The sequence below is a fragment of the Coptis chinensis genome, chromosome 9 (assembly GCF_015680905.1).
Source record: "Coptis chinensis isolate HL-2020 chromosome 9, ASM1568090v1, whole genome shotgun sequence".
NCBI classification, from domain to species: Eukaryota; Viridiplantae; Streptophyta; class Magnoliopsida; order Ranunculales; family Ranunculaceae; genus Coptis; species Coptis chinensis.
The window spans coordinates 46,754,273-46,767,077 of NC_141464.1; the positions used below are offsets into that span (position 1 = coordinate 46,754,273).

The 12,805-nt window shown below is 36.6% G+C and overlaps 1 long non-coding RNA gene and 1 pseudogene across 2 annotated transcripts; one reads left to right on the top strand and one right to left on the bottom strand.

The window, feature by feature from the left end:
- The first annotated feature begins 1,026 nt into the window (after nucleotides 1-1,026).
- Nucleotides 1,027-1,703, top strand: LOC147476314 (uncharacterized). The gene is made up of 3 exons (XR_015209170.1): nucleotides 1,027-1,183; nucleotides 1,269-1,526; nucleotides 1,682-1,703. It is a non-coding gene; the product is annotated as an uncharacterized LOC147476314 (long non-coding RNA).
- Nucleotides 1,704-8,266: 6,563 nt separating this feature from the next.
- On the bottom strand, nucleotides 8,267-10,387 carry LOC147476315 (putative pre-mRNA-splicing factor ATP-dependent RNA helicase DEAH5; annotated as a pseudogene). The gene is made up of 2 exons (XR_015207828.1): nucleotides 9,473-10,387; nucleotides 8,267-8,747 (listed from the first exon to the last, which is right to left on the bottom strand). The product of XR_015207828.1 is annotated as a putative pre-mRNA-splicing factor ATP-dependent RNA helicase DEAH5 (transcript).
- Between the last annotated feature and the right edge of the window lie 2,418 nt (nucleotides 10,388-12,805).

The window sequence follows — 12,805 nt, forward strand, 5'->3', positions numbered from 1 at the left end:
ATAGTACATGTCTTCAATGTGACATTATACAAGCGGGCGTGGCAGCTTCGATTGCTTTCGTGGGTGTGGCAAGTTTTTGAAGTTTTTCTCAAGTTTCCAATCATATTTTTGTTTTCGGTGTTCCATGAAAGATTAAGTATCACGCTTACGTACGTGAGGAATCTAGCTTTCTTTGTGGTAATCCCGGATGTCCTTGGCTATATAGTAAGTGTTTTCAATTCTATAACACCTAGGCTGGTTTCGATTAGTGCTTGGCATTGTTGTGTTAATGAAAAATCATTGATTTCTGCTGCGCCACTAGTGTATGTTCTTTGCCACATTCCTCTTTGGTTTCCACGATATGGTCTTCATAGCTATTTTCTTCATTTAAAATATGTAGCACGTGTTTCGTTTGTGCATCTGTTGTGAGGGTGTTGTCCATCCCTTGTAAGCAGGGTGCTGTCCAAATTATCTATAGTTTGATTACTCTTGTATAGCATAAGAATTCCAATGTTATTCATCTGGTGTCTCCCAGATGAAGATCATTTTACCAGCCGTAAGAAAGAGTCTATTAAGTTTTCATCATATCTTATGTCTTGTCCTTGATTAGCAATTGTCATATGCAATATACACGAGGCGAGGTTTATACTTTCTCATCTTTTATTAGTTGATTAATAAAATTTGTTTCTTTCTTTGTGAAGGGCAAGTTAGAGTTGACAAGTTCTTTTCACTTGGTGGGAGCTTTGAAGGTGTTTCATTTCTGCTAGACCTTGGATACTTTCAAAGAAGATATACACAGAAGTCTATTTTTCCAATTATGAAGCTTTTATCTAATGCCTTTTGTCCCTGCAGCCTGACCGCGTCGCTGACTTCTGTAAGAGAAATAAATTGCAGCTTATTGTAAGAGCCCATGAATGTGTTATGGATGGTTTTGAACGGTTTGCTCAGGGGCAGTTGATCACTCTATTTTCTACTACCAACTACTGTGGTATGCATAGTTTTGGTTTCCCATTCCCTTTTATGCACCAAATCAAATCTGCCGTATAGGGTAACACCTGTTTCAGGGACGACAAATAATGTTGGGGCCATATTGGTAGTTGGAAGGGGATTGGTTGTGGTTCCCAAATTGATTCATCCCTTGCCACCTCCAATTCAGTCTCCTGAGACATCTCCCGAACGTGTCCTAGATGAGACATGGATGCAGGTGAGATATGGCAGGGTTTTTGACATATATATATAGTTGATTAAAATGTACCCAGTTGAATACTCACATAATTGGATTTTTGCAGGAGCTTAACATTCAAAGACCTTTAACTCCAACTCGGGGCCGGCCACAACCTGATCTTGATCGTAACTCGCTTGCTTATATTTGATTCTGATCTCGCGATTCTTTTCAACTTAATATCATGTCAAGACGCCTTGGGCCTAACCTCTCTCCTGCATGATCATCTGCAACATTGCCATCAAACAGAAAACTCATTGCCAATGGTCTCATGTGCTGCAGGCAATGCTTCCGAAGCAATGCCAAGGAAATTGGCTTTATCAAGGTATGTTTTTAGTTGACACTAATGGATTTTAGTCTTTTAGACCAAAAGAAAGAAAGTGGATTATTAAATTAGGGACATGATTTCCTTTCTCTCCAAGGCTATTGAATCAATAAGATGCATATTATGATTTGTTGCTATTGTCTACACTTTTTCAGTATCGCTAAAGGGTGGAGTCGGGCTTTGTCTTTGGTGGAGATTGTTGTGATGAAGACATGTTTTTGTGGTGAATTAGGACCTTAATAGACGATAAAAAGTTTGATTTCAGTGTGTTTAAATCTGTTGGAGCAAGATTTATATGACAATTAGTTGTACTGAATATTCTCAGTAATTCTAGTTTATCATGATTACTGTTCCCATCTTTATTTACTATTACTTGATGTTTCGTCTGGTGTATCTTGATTTGAATGTTTGCTAGGAATCAGATGGGATTTCTCTGGGTTCATCTGCTGATACTTATTGGCCCTTTGATTCAGCGAGTGATATAGGTGTAGTAGATTCATCTTAAGTCGTGGCTAGCTCCATGAACCGATAGTCCCTCGGCCTTGCCTCTTTGGCTCCAAAGATATTTATAATTGTCGACACAATGTTAAGCGTTCTCTCACTATGTCTCACCTTTGGTCAGGTTTAGGGTTGCTGCTATAAAATATGGGATTTTTTTTTATTATTTGCAACCCATCAAACGGTTCATAACCGTTACAAATTTAAAAAACGTTGCTAAAATTTTTGTACCAAATAGGCATAACAAAGCGTTACAAATAATATTTGCAACGCTTAAAACCGTTGAAATTTCTGTTTTAACGGCTAATAAGCGTTGAAAATTTCAATTTGCAACGGTTATTAACCGTTAAAAAATTTCAAACTCTTTACCCACGCCATATTTGCAACGCTTAAAAAGCGTTGCGAAAATTATTAACAACGCTTTTTTGCCGTTGCAAATAGCCTGTTATGGTGTAGTGAAATAAATCTAAGGATTTAAGCTAATAAATAAATGAAAATGAAACTAGATTATGGAGAACTAATTAACTTTATTTATCTAATAGAACAATAAGAACAAGATATGATTGAATGAATAACAACTATTTTATTTATCTAATGAATGATATTCAATGATTTAAATAACTAAGCTAAAACAAAGAATGAAACTAATTAATGGAATGAAAACTAAGTAATTAACTAATCTAGATCTAACTTTTTCTAACCCTAAACTCCATTAACATTAGCTTCCTAACCTAACTGCCATTAACAAAGAGTCAAGCTTTTGTTTTTATACTTCCGGATCCAAAAATCGTGCATGGGCTTGGAACCATGTTTTGGGCGGAAAATCGGACCCAAAACCCAATTTCTTTAATCCAAAATGGGCTCTTCACCAGTAGTTGGCTTCGACAGATGTTTCGTCCACTTCTGCTCCTCTGATTGGGCCAAGGCTTGGACCATTGGAAAGCTCTTTTTCGAGCCGGTCGTTTTGACATAAGCTACTCCCAATTCGAGATCCGAGTCCAAAGATACGGCCTTCGGAAGTTCTGCTGACTTGTGCACTATTTCTGCCCGTGTTGACTTTTCAGCTTTTGACCGGGCTTTACAAAGGCTTTGTCTCCTTGAATCTTGGCCTTTATTCATAGAACTCCTTAGCAACCGACCTTTGCTCCTTTATCTCGCTAAAGTGGCACATTTCTCAAGACATAATAGACTTTGAAGCCTAAATGCATAAAAACACGTAATCAGTATTAACTCTTAATTATTACTCACATAATTGGTTTAAAAGTATGATTGTTAAAGGGTTAAAACTACAGTTTTGAACTCTTATCAGGTGCCTACAGAATAAAATGGGTCAATATAATCTTGTTAAGTTATGTAGCGTCTTGACAATTCAGATTAACTAAAGAGACTCACAAATCCATTAAGCATATATATATCTAACGAATTAATTTATCATACCCAGTAATTAAAAATGAATCCTATTATATAATCATACATGCTAAAAATCAAAATTGCAAGAAATAATTTATCTTTCAACATATAAATTATGTCACAAACATAGAACATACTCCTTTCAGTAGTAATCATTGAGCAAGACAAACTAAACAAAACTTTGTAAAAATATTTAAGAACAATCAAGAAAGCAATAAAAGGTGAAAGCAAAAATAAGACTTGCAAAAATTTAAGAGAAAAAAAATCAGCTCTATAAAATGTAGGCTTTGACCAGTGACTAGAATGTTCGTTCCAAAATTGAAAATATAAAATTATGAGGGGTATGAAAACATAAAAATCAATTAAATCAAGTAAGAGATGCAACCATCAGACTATGTATCAGCCAAGCTAATGAAATCTACTTTATCCAAACCCATTATGTTCTTCTATCCCTAACCAAATCAATGATTTTTTCACTCTTGTACAAGATGAAGTGGCTATCATATAATATTAAATTCTATTTTATAGTGATAATAAAAAGGAAATAAAATAGGTGAAGAAAGTGGGTCTTTGTTTCTTGTAGTGGCTTCACCTTTGTTTAATTTCGAGAGAGGAGAGATAGATAGAGAGCTCCCATTGTTACTTTGACCTTTTGTTACAAACCATGCTATTAAAAACTAGTGAATATAAATTTCTATGAAGCATTTTATTAAACAGTAAGGAAAGGATATCAAACTAACACACTAATACAAAACTAGTCAAGCCTCTCTTCATAAAACAGTTCATAGGTTAAGGGGTTTCATAATTTAAGGTTTCTAGAAGATGAACGAGAGTGTAAAGTGTACCAATTGATAATGAAGTTTGATTTACGTGTCAATGTATGAGGGAAGTTAATGCTCTTCACCTTTTGTTAGCCTTGAAGGCTAATCCGAGCTCCTATCTTTGTGTAAGAACCTGCGAAACAATGTTTTATCAGATAACCAATATTAAGGTAAGGGTTCTAGTAGTTGGGATTGAAATAGCCTCACCTTTAGCCACCTCAAGCCAAAGGTTGGTGTATTGATTCGAATGGTTGTCGCGATTCAGTATTAAGAAAGATGAAGTGTGGGAGAAGGGGAGGAAAGACGGGTTTTAAATTTGGTTCTTTTCTATTTTGGAGACTTAGGGTTTCCTATTTAATTTTTTCTTGGTGTTTTCTTAAAACAATGGGGGCGGCAACAGCTAAAACTATAGCGGGCTCGATCGAAAAACATAGCGCCATATATAAGAAAATTTTGTTACTAAACTAATTAGATATAAACTGAATTATAAAGTGGATTAGGGATGAATATTTTGACATGGTTGAAATCCTATTAGTAGGAACAGTTTGAAAAGACGTCGATAATGAAATACAATCACCAACGCTAAAAAACGTAGCTAAATAGAAAAATCAATTTACCTCGTTGACTTCGTCGCCAAAATTATATTTTCGTTCTATAAATAATGATTGCCACTTTTGACTACGCTAAAAACGTCGGCAAAAATATTTTTCAAAAGCAAGTTAGAATAGTATGGGCAACGATTAAAAACGTCGCCAAAAGTCACCATTGGCTACGATATACTGTCGTCGCTAAAACGTTTGTCGCCAAAGACCCTGTTTCTTGTAGTGATTGTTGGCCTGTGTTACATTGTGGTGTGACAGATACAACACCATTTTCAAGAACTTGTGGATGACGTACGTTGTGAACAACAAAAATCTCATCCTCACCACGTAAACGATGTCATTAGTGTGTGTTATATTGTAGTGTGACAGATACAACACCATCTTCGAGAGGAATGGTTTGTTTCAGACGATGTTTGTAGTAGTTGTTATGTTTGTCGTACACTCGTGCACTTTTGAATAAGTGTTTCTCGAGACATATGACGGACATTATATGCAACAGATAACGAAAAATCGTCAGAAGGCAATAACTTTGTGCAGAATTATTTGGCGCATCGGTGGAATGGTAGCCGGGTCGCATGCAATCGGGTGTTAAAAAGGAATAGGAGGGAGTAGTCCTATACCGCCAAGTTGACCTTGAACCTCACATTCGCGATGATTGTCAGTAAGTGCATCGAGAACTTAGGCTCGTTGAGTATTCGTCATAACTTTTGTAGAACGTGATCGTCGGTTTTGAATAAGAACTGCAGACGGCGCCAATTATGTTTCGACCAAATATAATCAAAACACTAAATGATGACGAAAGAGATGAAGAGCGTAGAAAAGTAGTAAAAAAGCGATGGTGATCGAGTGAATGATGAGACTATACCTTTCGGTTGCTTACGTATCCAAATTATCGATGAGATCAAGTCTTAAGAACGTAGTTTTGTATGAAAAATAGTTTGGTATTATATATGTAGAGTAGAGATTTCTTGTAGCTCAAGTAATTGTAATTGAACTTGATTTTTAATTGATGATTATCACTTTGATATGAAACGAATCTAGACATAAATTAATATATGTAAGTGGCAAGCCATGTGACTAGGGTTCAGCCCTAGACACATGAGTTAATGGACTTGTACATTGATCTATGATATTACAAATTAGGTTTTAGCCCTGTTGATTAAACGAATAAAGTGGAGACTCCTACCAATGGACTACCAATGGACGTTTGCCACGTAAGTGGGGGTCGAAACAATGTCCCAGGCTCTCGTGATATCCTTCACTGCCCTTTGTTGTTGATACAGATAATTGCTGCACTCTGATATTTCCAACTATGTTTAGCCATCAACCTGAGTATATTTGTTTCTTTAAGAATCTTAATTAGAGCTTTGTGCTGGAGGAGATCATTGAAAGAGCAAGTAATTAAAAGTCGTATTAATTTGTCTGATTCAAATATAACATATATCAAAACTCTGTACATAGTATTGCGGTATTGCCTAGAAAACTTCTTCTGGATAATCTTATTTAGAGCATCTTCAACAGTCTTACCAAGAGATGCACCCACACCCGGACTGATCCGAACAGCAAACGTGCAGTACAGTGCTTTCCGGATTTACGGACTTCACTATGCATTCCACTAAATCGCATACAGTAGTGATGCAGCTATATTTGAGGGCAATTTTTGCAGTCTTGCATCAGTAATTTGAGGAATGCAGCACAGTTGAAGAAGGAATTTGGTGAATAATAGCACATATTTGAGGGAACTAGGGAATACTGCATTGTTAAAGATGCTCTAGAACAGCCATCATTGTATTCTGTATGCCATTTCTCATGTCTGGATTACAGATTACTATTAGAGTCTAACTGTCATCTGCGTGTACGTTACAGGAAACACGGGTGCTGTGTGGAGGATCCACTTTTGCTATTCGCGTGAAGTCGTGAACCACACTATTGTTGATGCAACTGGTCTGGTACAATTCATGACTGCTGTAGGTATAGCACAAGGCGCAAGTGTCCAATCAATTCAGCTCGTATGCAAACGGGAGTTGCTCAGAGCACGAGACCCACCCCAAGTATTGTGCGTGAAATACTTTTACCATAAATTACATGAACACACTGATAATGGCATGAACCCTGATGAGCTGGTCCGACGGAACTTTCTTTAGTCAACAAGAAATAACAAACCTAAGAAACCATTTGCCACCTCAGCTTCGCGCGTGCTCTAAGATTGATTTACTAACTGCATTCCTTTGGCGATGCCACACGAGCACGCTCAATCTCAATTCTGATGATGAATTGAAGTCCGCATGGCATGCATTTGCAGTAGACACAAGTAAAAAGTTCAATCCATCGTCGCCCACTGGCTTCTATGGCAATGCTGCTATTTTGGCACCGATAGCATTTGCAACTGCAGGTGAGCTGTGTCAGAAACCACTAGGCTATGCAGTAGAGTTAGGTAAACAAGCTAAACTAACTGTGACCGAGGAACTTTTATGGTATCGGATTTAACACGTATCGGGTTCAAAGACATTGATTTTGGATGGGCTATATATGCCGGGTCAACAAAGGGTATCTCGCCAACATGCTTCCTGTTACCGTCAAGAAACATCAAAGATGAGGAGGTGATTGTTCTGTCAATTGAGTTGCCTACATCCACCATGGAAAGGTTTGTTATGGAGGTCAACTAATATTCTTCTTTCATTAATTCTCCTCGTCTCCATCATTACTGCTAGTAAACAACCTCAGAGTCATGAGTCAAGTGTAATCAACCTATTCTAAAGAGGTCCTTTTTGTATTGCAATAATTTTAGCTCGTAATCTATCTTTACTTATTTTACACTCTTGTTTTCATATGAACCCTAACGCATCGCATCCTATCCTTTTCTGTAACAAAGCTCGTAATTTGCATCCTCAATCTCATATAGGCTAAGGTGTTCCTGTTCCTTTTCTTCCTTTCTTCAATCAAAAGCAACGACTCTGATCGCTAGCTAGTAGTACTAAGTTGTTTTTTCTGTTTTGTTTGTTTACGAGTAACTTCCACATACAGCGATTATATACCAAAGTAGGGTAAATGAGTAAAAAACGAAGGATTTGAGCACACTTAATGTGTACGCTATGGAGACAAATCCCCAAGCCAATTCTGAAGTAGCGGATGCTAAAACCGACTTTGTGGAAGACTTTTTGTTCTTCCATAGTTCCAGGTTCCTAAATTTATAAGAACTTTTGAAAAAGTAAACGGTACAGGAGACCCGAAGTTTGGCCTCAAAACCTCATTATCTAATCAACCTAGTTAGGGTCTGTGTGCCCCGTGTGTGGTGCATTAAGATCCTGGAGCCGGTTCTGTTTGTCCAAACATCAACAATATCAGTCTCTAAGCAATTGAATATCAACCGTATTGGTGTGCTGCATGCCCTTCTAAAAATTCTAAAGCAGTCGAAGAAAGTACAAGATCATGTATACATATACAGTTAACAAAAATTGGAACTGGTACAGAGAACATTCAATATCACCATACATAATTAAGCACGACGCTTGCTCAGTCTCCATGAATTTGGCTCGTGATAACGGTGATATAGAGGCTCGACTCTCTCTTGACGTTTTCTTTTACTCATTTTTGTAGGATCTGCTACCTTGAAGAATCTCGGTGCCAATTCAATAAGCCATTTTGGATCAATAGCCGTTACCTCCCGCATATACTCTTTCGTTGTCATCACCAATTCATGGTAAAGAACCCAGTCAAGCTGTCTTTGGAAAAGTGCACTGCTGGGGTGAATATAAACTGGTTGGTTTTCAACTAATGTTTTATAACCCTCCCGTGGATCCTTTCTAGCCGCATGAAAGAAGAATCCTGCCGCAATTGCCTGCCTAATTTTGGTAAAGTTTTTTCCAGCAGTCAAGACGTCCAACTTATATCTGAAAAAGGTAACAACAATCACAAATTTAGAACACCAACGTTGAAGGTGCTAAAATCAAGAAAAAGGATTATCTTAGTGGTCACATACAAAGATTAATCACAAGTTACAGAGGTTGAATTTAACTTTCAACGAAAGGCAAGAAACTAAAAGAAAAAAAAACAACTCATTGTATCATACTATCATCCAATTGAAAATAATCCTGCAGTTTGCGCTAACCCAAAATTTTCCGGGCATAAATAGGGATAGGTGATGAATGGTTCCAACAAACTAACTTAAAAAGGGACTTCTTCCCCCTTGCCATGCCCTCATGATATGGGAAGTTTGCACTTCTAATTTCCAAATTTAGCTTTTTAGCATCTTGATATAAGTAAGATAGGACTCAAAACCTGAACAAATTCACAAATATCTTATAAAACCTTGGACAAATATTATGTGGAACAATAACCACGACTCCTAGAAATATGACAATGGCGAAAAATAAAAACTCACGGAAACATGCTAGCAAGTGCTTGTGCACAAGTATATAATGATAATTTTGACGACCTAAGTACATATGTTGACTGAAAAGACAGGATCTATAGAAGAAACATTATCCAACCAGATATACCTTTATGAATTTTAAATTACAAATTTTTATAAACAAAGTCGGGATGATCTAAGCACAAGTTGCTTAAAGAAACTAAATCAAACCCAAAAGTATAAACAGCATTAAAGAAAACATACCTGTCCATGATGGCCCTCCTCAAGGATCGAGACTGGACAAAGTTCTCAAAGCACCATGGACCGGAAAAGTTTTTTGCCTTCCAGGCCTCATAAAGTCATAAACAGCGAGTAAAGTGAGATGGTCCCCCTCAGGCTGAAAAAACTTGGCTCTCTTTTGATCTGCCATTGCTTGTTTCTCTCTGGGCCTATAGAATATGTTTCAGTTTGAATCATTGCAATGATGGTCAAAATTTCATCACTGGATCCAAGGTCCACGCTGGCCAGAAGCATCTTTGATAACCGGGGATCCAACGGAAATTCAGCCATTTTACGACCCAATTTAGTAAGAAGCCCTTCGTCATCCAGAGCTCCTAAACCATATAGCTGCTCCATTGCAGTGATGAGAGCTTGAGGAGAAGGGGGATCCATAAAGTCAAAAGAAAGAAGATCATTTATCCCCATTGCCTTCATCCGAAGTGTTGTGGCTGCAAGATTTATCCTCTGGATTTCTGGGACAGAGGTCGGTGACATGCGATAAACACTCTCTTTATACAGGCGGTAGCACTTTCCAGGTCCTGTACGACCAGCCCGCCCAGCTCTCTGTTTGGCTGATGCTTGTGAAATAGTCAGGGTTATACACATTCTGCTTTGCAAAACCAGGGTCAATGACGTAGAAAATGCCATCAATAGTCAAAGAAGCCTATGCAATATTCGTTGCCACAACCACCTTTCTCTTCTCAGGAGGAGTGTTGGAATCTCTTGTGTATTTCTAAATACTAGTGTGTGTAAAGTGGAGGAGATGAACAAATAGTATTCTCTCCACTTTAGTGCATAATAGATAGTCCCACATTGGTTATCCACCACATCAGGTCGGGTTCAGGCTTGGGCTTGAGCTTATTGTTGTGGGTAGTGGTTGGACCAATTGCCTAAACTTGTTTTGTTTTTTTTTCTTGAGCAACAAGTTTTGGTGTTCTATTAGGAGTTGGTCTCTCTTCCTTATCTGTTTAGGAGACCGACCTAACCTCTATAAATAGGACTGTGAGTCCATAGAGGGGAGATACTTTAATAGATCAGAAACCCATCTCAGAGAATTAAAAACGATAACCTATCCTATTATTCTTCTTCTCTTCTTCCTATAAATTGAGAGAGTTATATTCTTTGTTTTAGAGGGTAGTCTATTCTAGTGCAAAGTCGATCATTGTTAACCATTGAATCTGTGAAAAAGATGTCATCACGCTTTACGTACCATTGGAAGGGCTTAAATTTTTCCTTAAGGACTGACTTAATCCGCTACTTGGTTATTACCTGTTAATTCTGTCCTTGTCTATTCTTCCTTCTGTTCTACTCTAGTTGCTGTGTTGATACAATTATTCTAACAATCTTAAGGAAAGAATTTTTTTGTAGTAGAACAAAGGAGAGTGCTTTAATACGGCAATCAAAAGATAAGTCTTTTACTTTGAGTTATTGTTTGTATTATTGGGTTATGACTTTAAAATTTTTCTAATAATTTTGTTTTTGTTAGAGAAACCAATTAAAGATTGAATATTTATTGATCTTTTGTGGTTTATCAAACCTTATATGGTTGTAGACCTTTTTACTATGTTTGTGGGAGTCAAATATGAAATTTCTATCAAGAAAAACGTCAAAGTTCATCTTTTTGACAGCTGCATCACTCGTTACAAAAACTGCTGTAACTTTCAGCTCAGAGCTCGGTTTTGCAATCCGCTTTTTGTGTTGGATAGCTGATTCAAAGAGCTTTCCAGTGGTATAAGGCTTGATACCCAATTTGTCCTGAGCTGGTTCAAAATTACAGTTCTTTTGAACTATTTTTCTAGAATGAGGAAAATATGGTAATCCGGTTTTTCAATTGGTTAGGTATCGTATTCTTTCACTCTTTGTAATTATTTTGGTTTGATTATATGGTGATATTCTTGCCTTGAGTTGCATACTAGTTTTTCTTATGAGAGAAATCCCTAAGCTTAAACTTCTTTAATAACCTAGTCAATATATTATACGTGTTTATCACTAAGATATTAATTGGTTTGACTAAAAGTAGTTTGATATTAATTTTCTTTGTATATATGTAAATGTATGTAGATGGTCTAAGAGAGACCTTAAGATATTTAATATCAATCACACTCAAATCTTGGATAGTAATTATAATGTATTCAATGCATAATTGCTTACCTCTATTGAGTGTACGTGTTGTTAGACAATGGTTATAATTGTACTATTGTGAAAATACATGTTAGATGAAGTAACTTGTAGCTTATATCCAATATAGCATATGTTAAAGTTGTATAGCATGCTAGTTTTGGATATTAATCATCGTGGATTTACTTTGAACTTGATGATAGTTTATTGGTAAATTTTTCTAGTTGAAGACATTAATGGGTTGAGCCATTAGATGTTGTGGTAATACTTGAGGTCTTGTTGATAGGGTATCCTATATGCTTGAGCTCATGTAAAAAGAGGAGGTGAAATCCTCAGTTGTTTTGCATATTCAGTGGCTAGATTTGCTTAAATATCGTATACTTTTTGTTGTGATGGTACAGTTAAAGTTTACTTTTCCTGAACCTATGATATGATATTAACCATGTTTGACATGAATGTATTATTTAACATAGGCATGAAGTTTAACCATGTCATATATTATTAAGTAATGAGCATCGTTGTCTACGAGAGGAAACAATCAATATCCTCCTAAACCTAATTTAGTCAAGGAGATGTAAGGTTATGAATTGCCTTCTTAGACAATATCCTCCAGTGACTATTTTAGACAAGGAGATGTAACGCTTGTGGATTGTCTTATTAGGTATTATCCTCCTATGACTATGAATAAATAGCCAAGGTGATGTACAAGTGTGTGGATTGTCTCTCTATGTAAGTTGGAATGTTGAATGATGAAAAGAAGAATGATAATGATATTATCTTGGGTAAAACCTTTTTCATCTAATTCTTTTATTTTTTAAAAATTTATTTGAATCACTTGTGGATTTCCTTTCATATAGATAGCATGAAAATAATATGACTATGTTTAATATGATCAATAATCATAAACTTGAGTAAAGTATATTCTTGTCATAAGAGTGCATATTATTGTTGTTGTTTCTTTTAGTGTTTGTAGCGGTGTAATGTGTTTTGCATATAAGTTTGATTAGGTTGAGTAATCATTGAACTGTGGGGGGTGGTGACCCATATGCATGACACTGTTTTACCATAGTTCATCTCACAAGATAATTGGAAAGATACTGAACTATAAAGTATGGAAAGGTCTTGGGCCTATCCAAAAATGTTTCAAAATGTGGGGGGTGTCTTGCCAAGGCTATTGTGAATGAATCTAAAAGAAATATT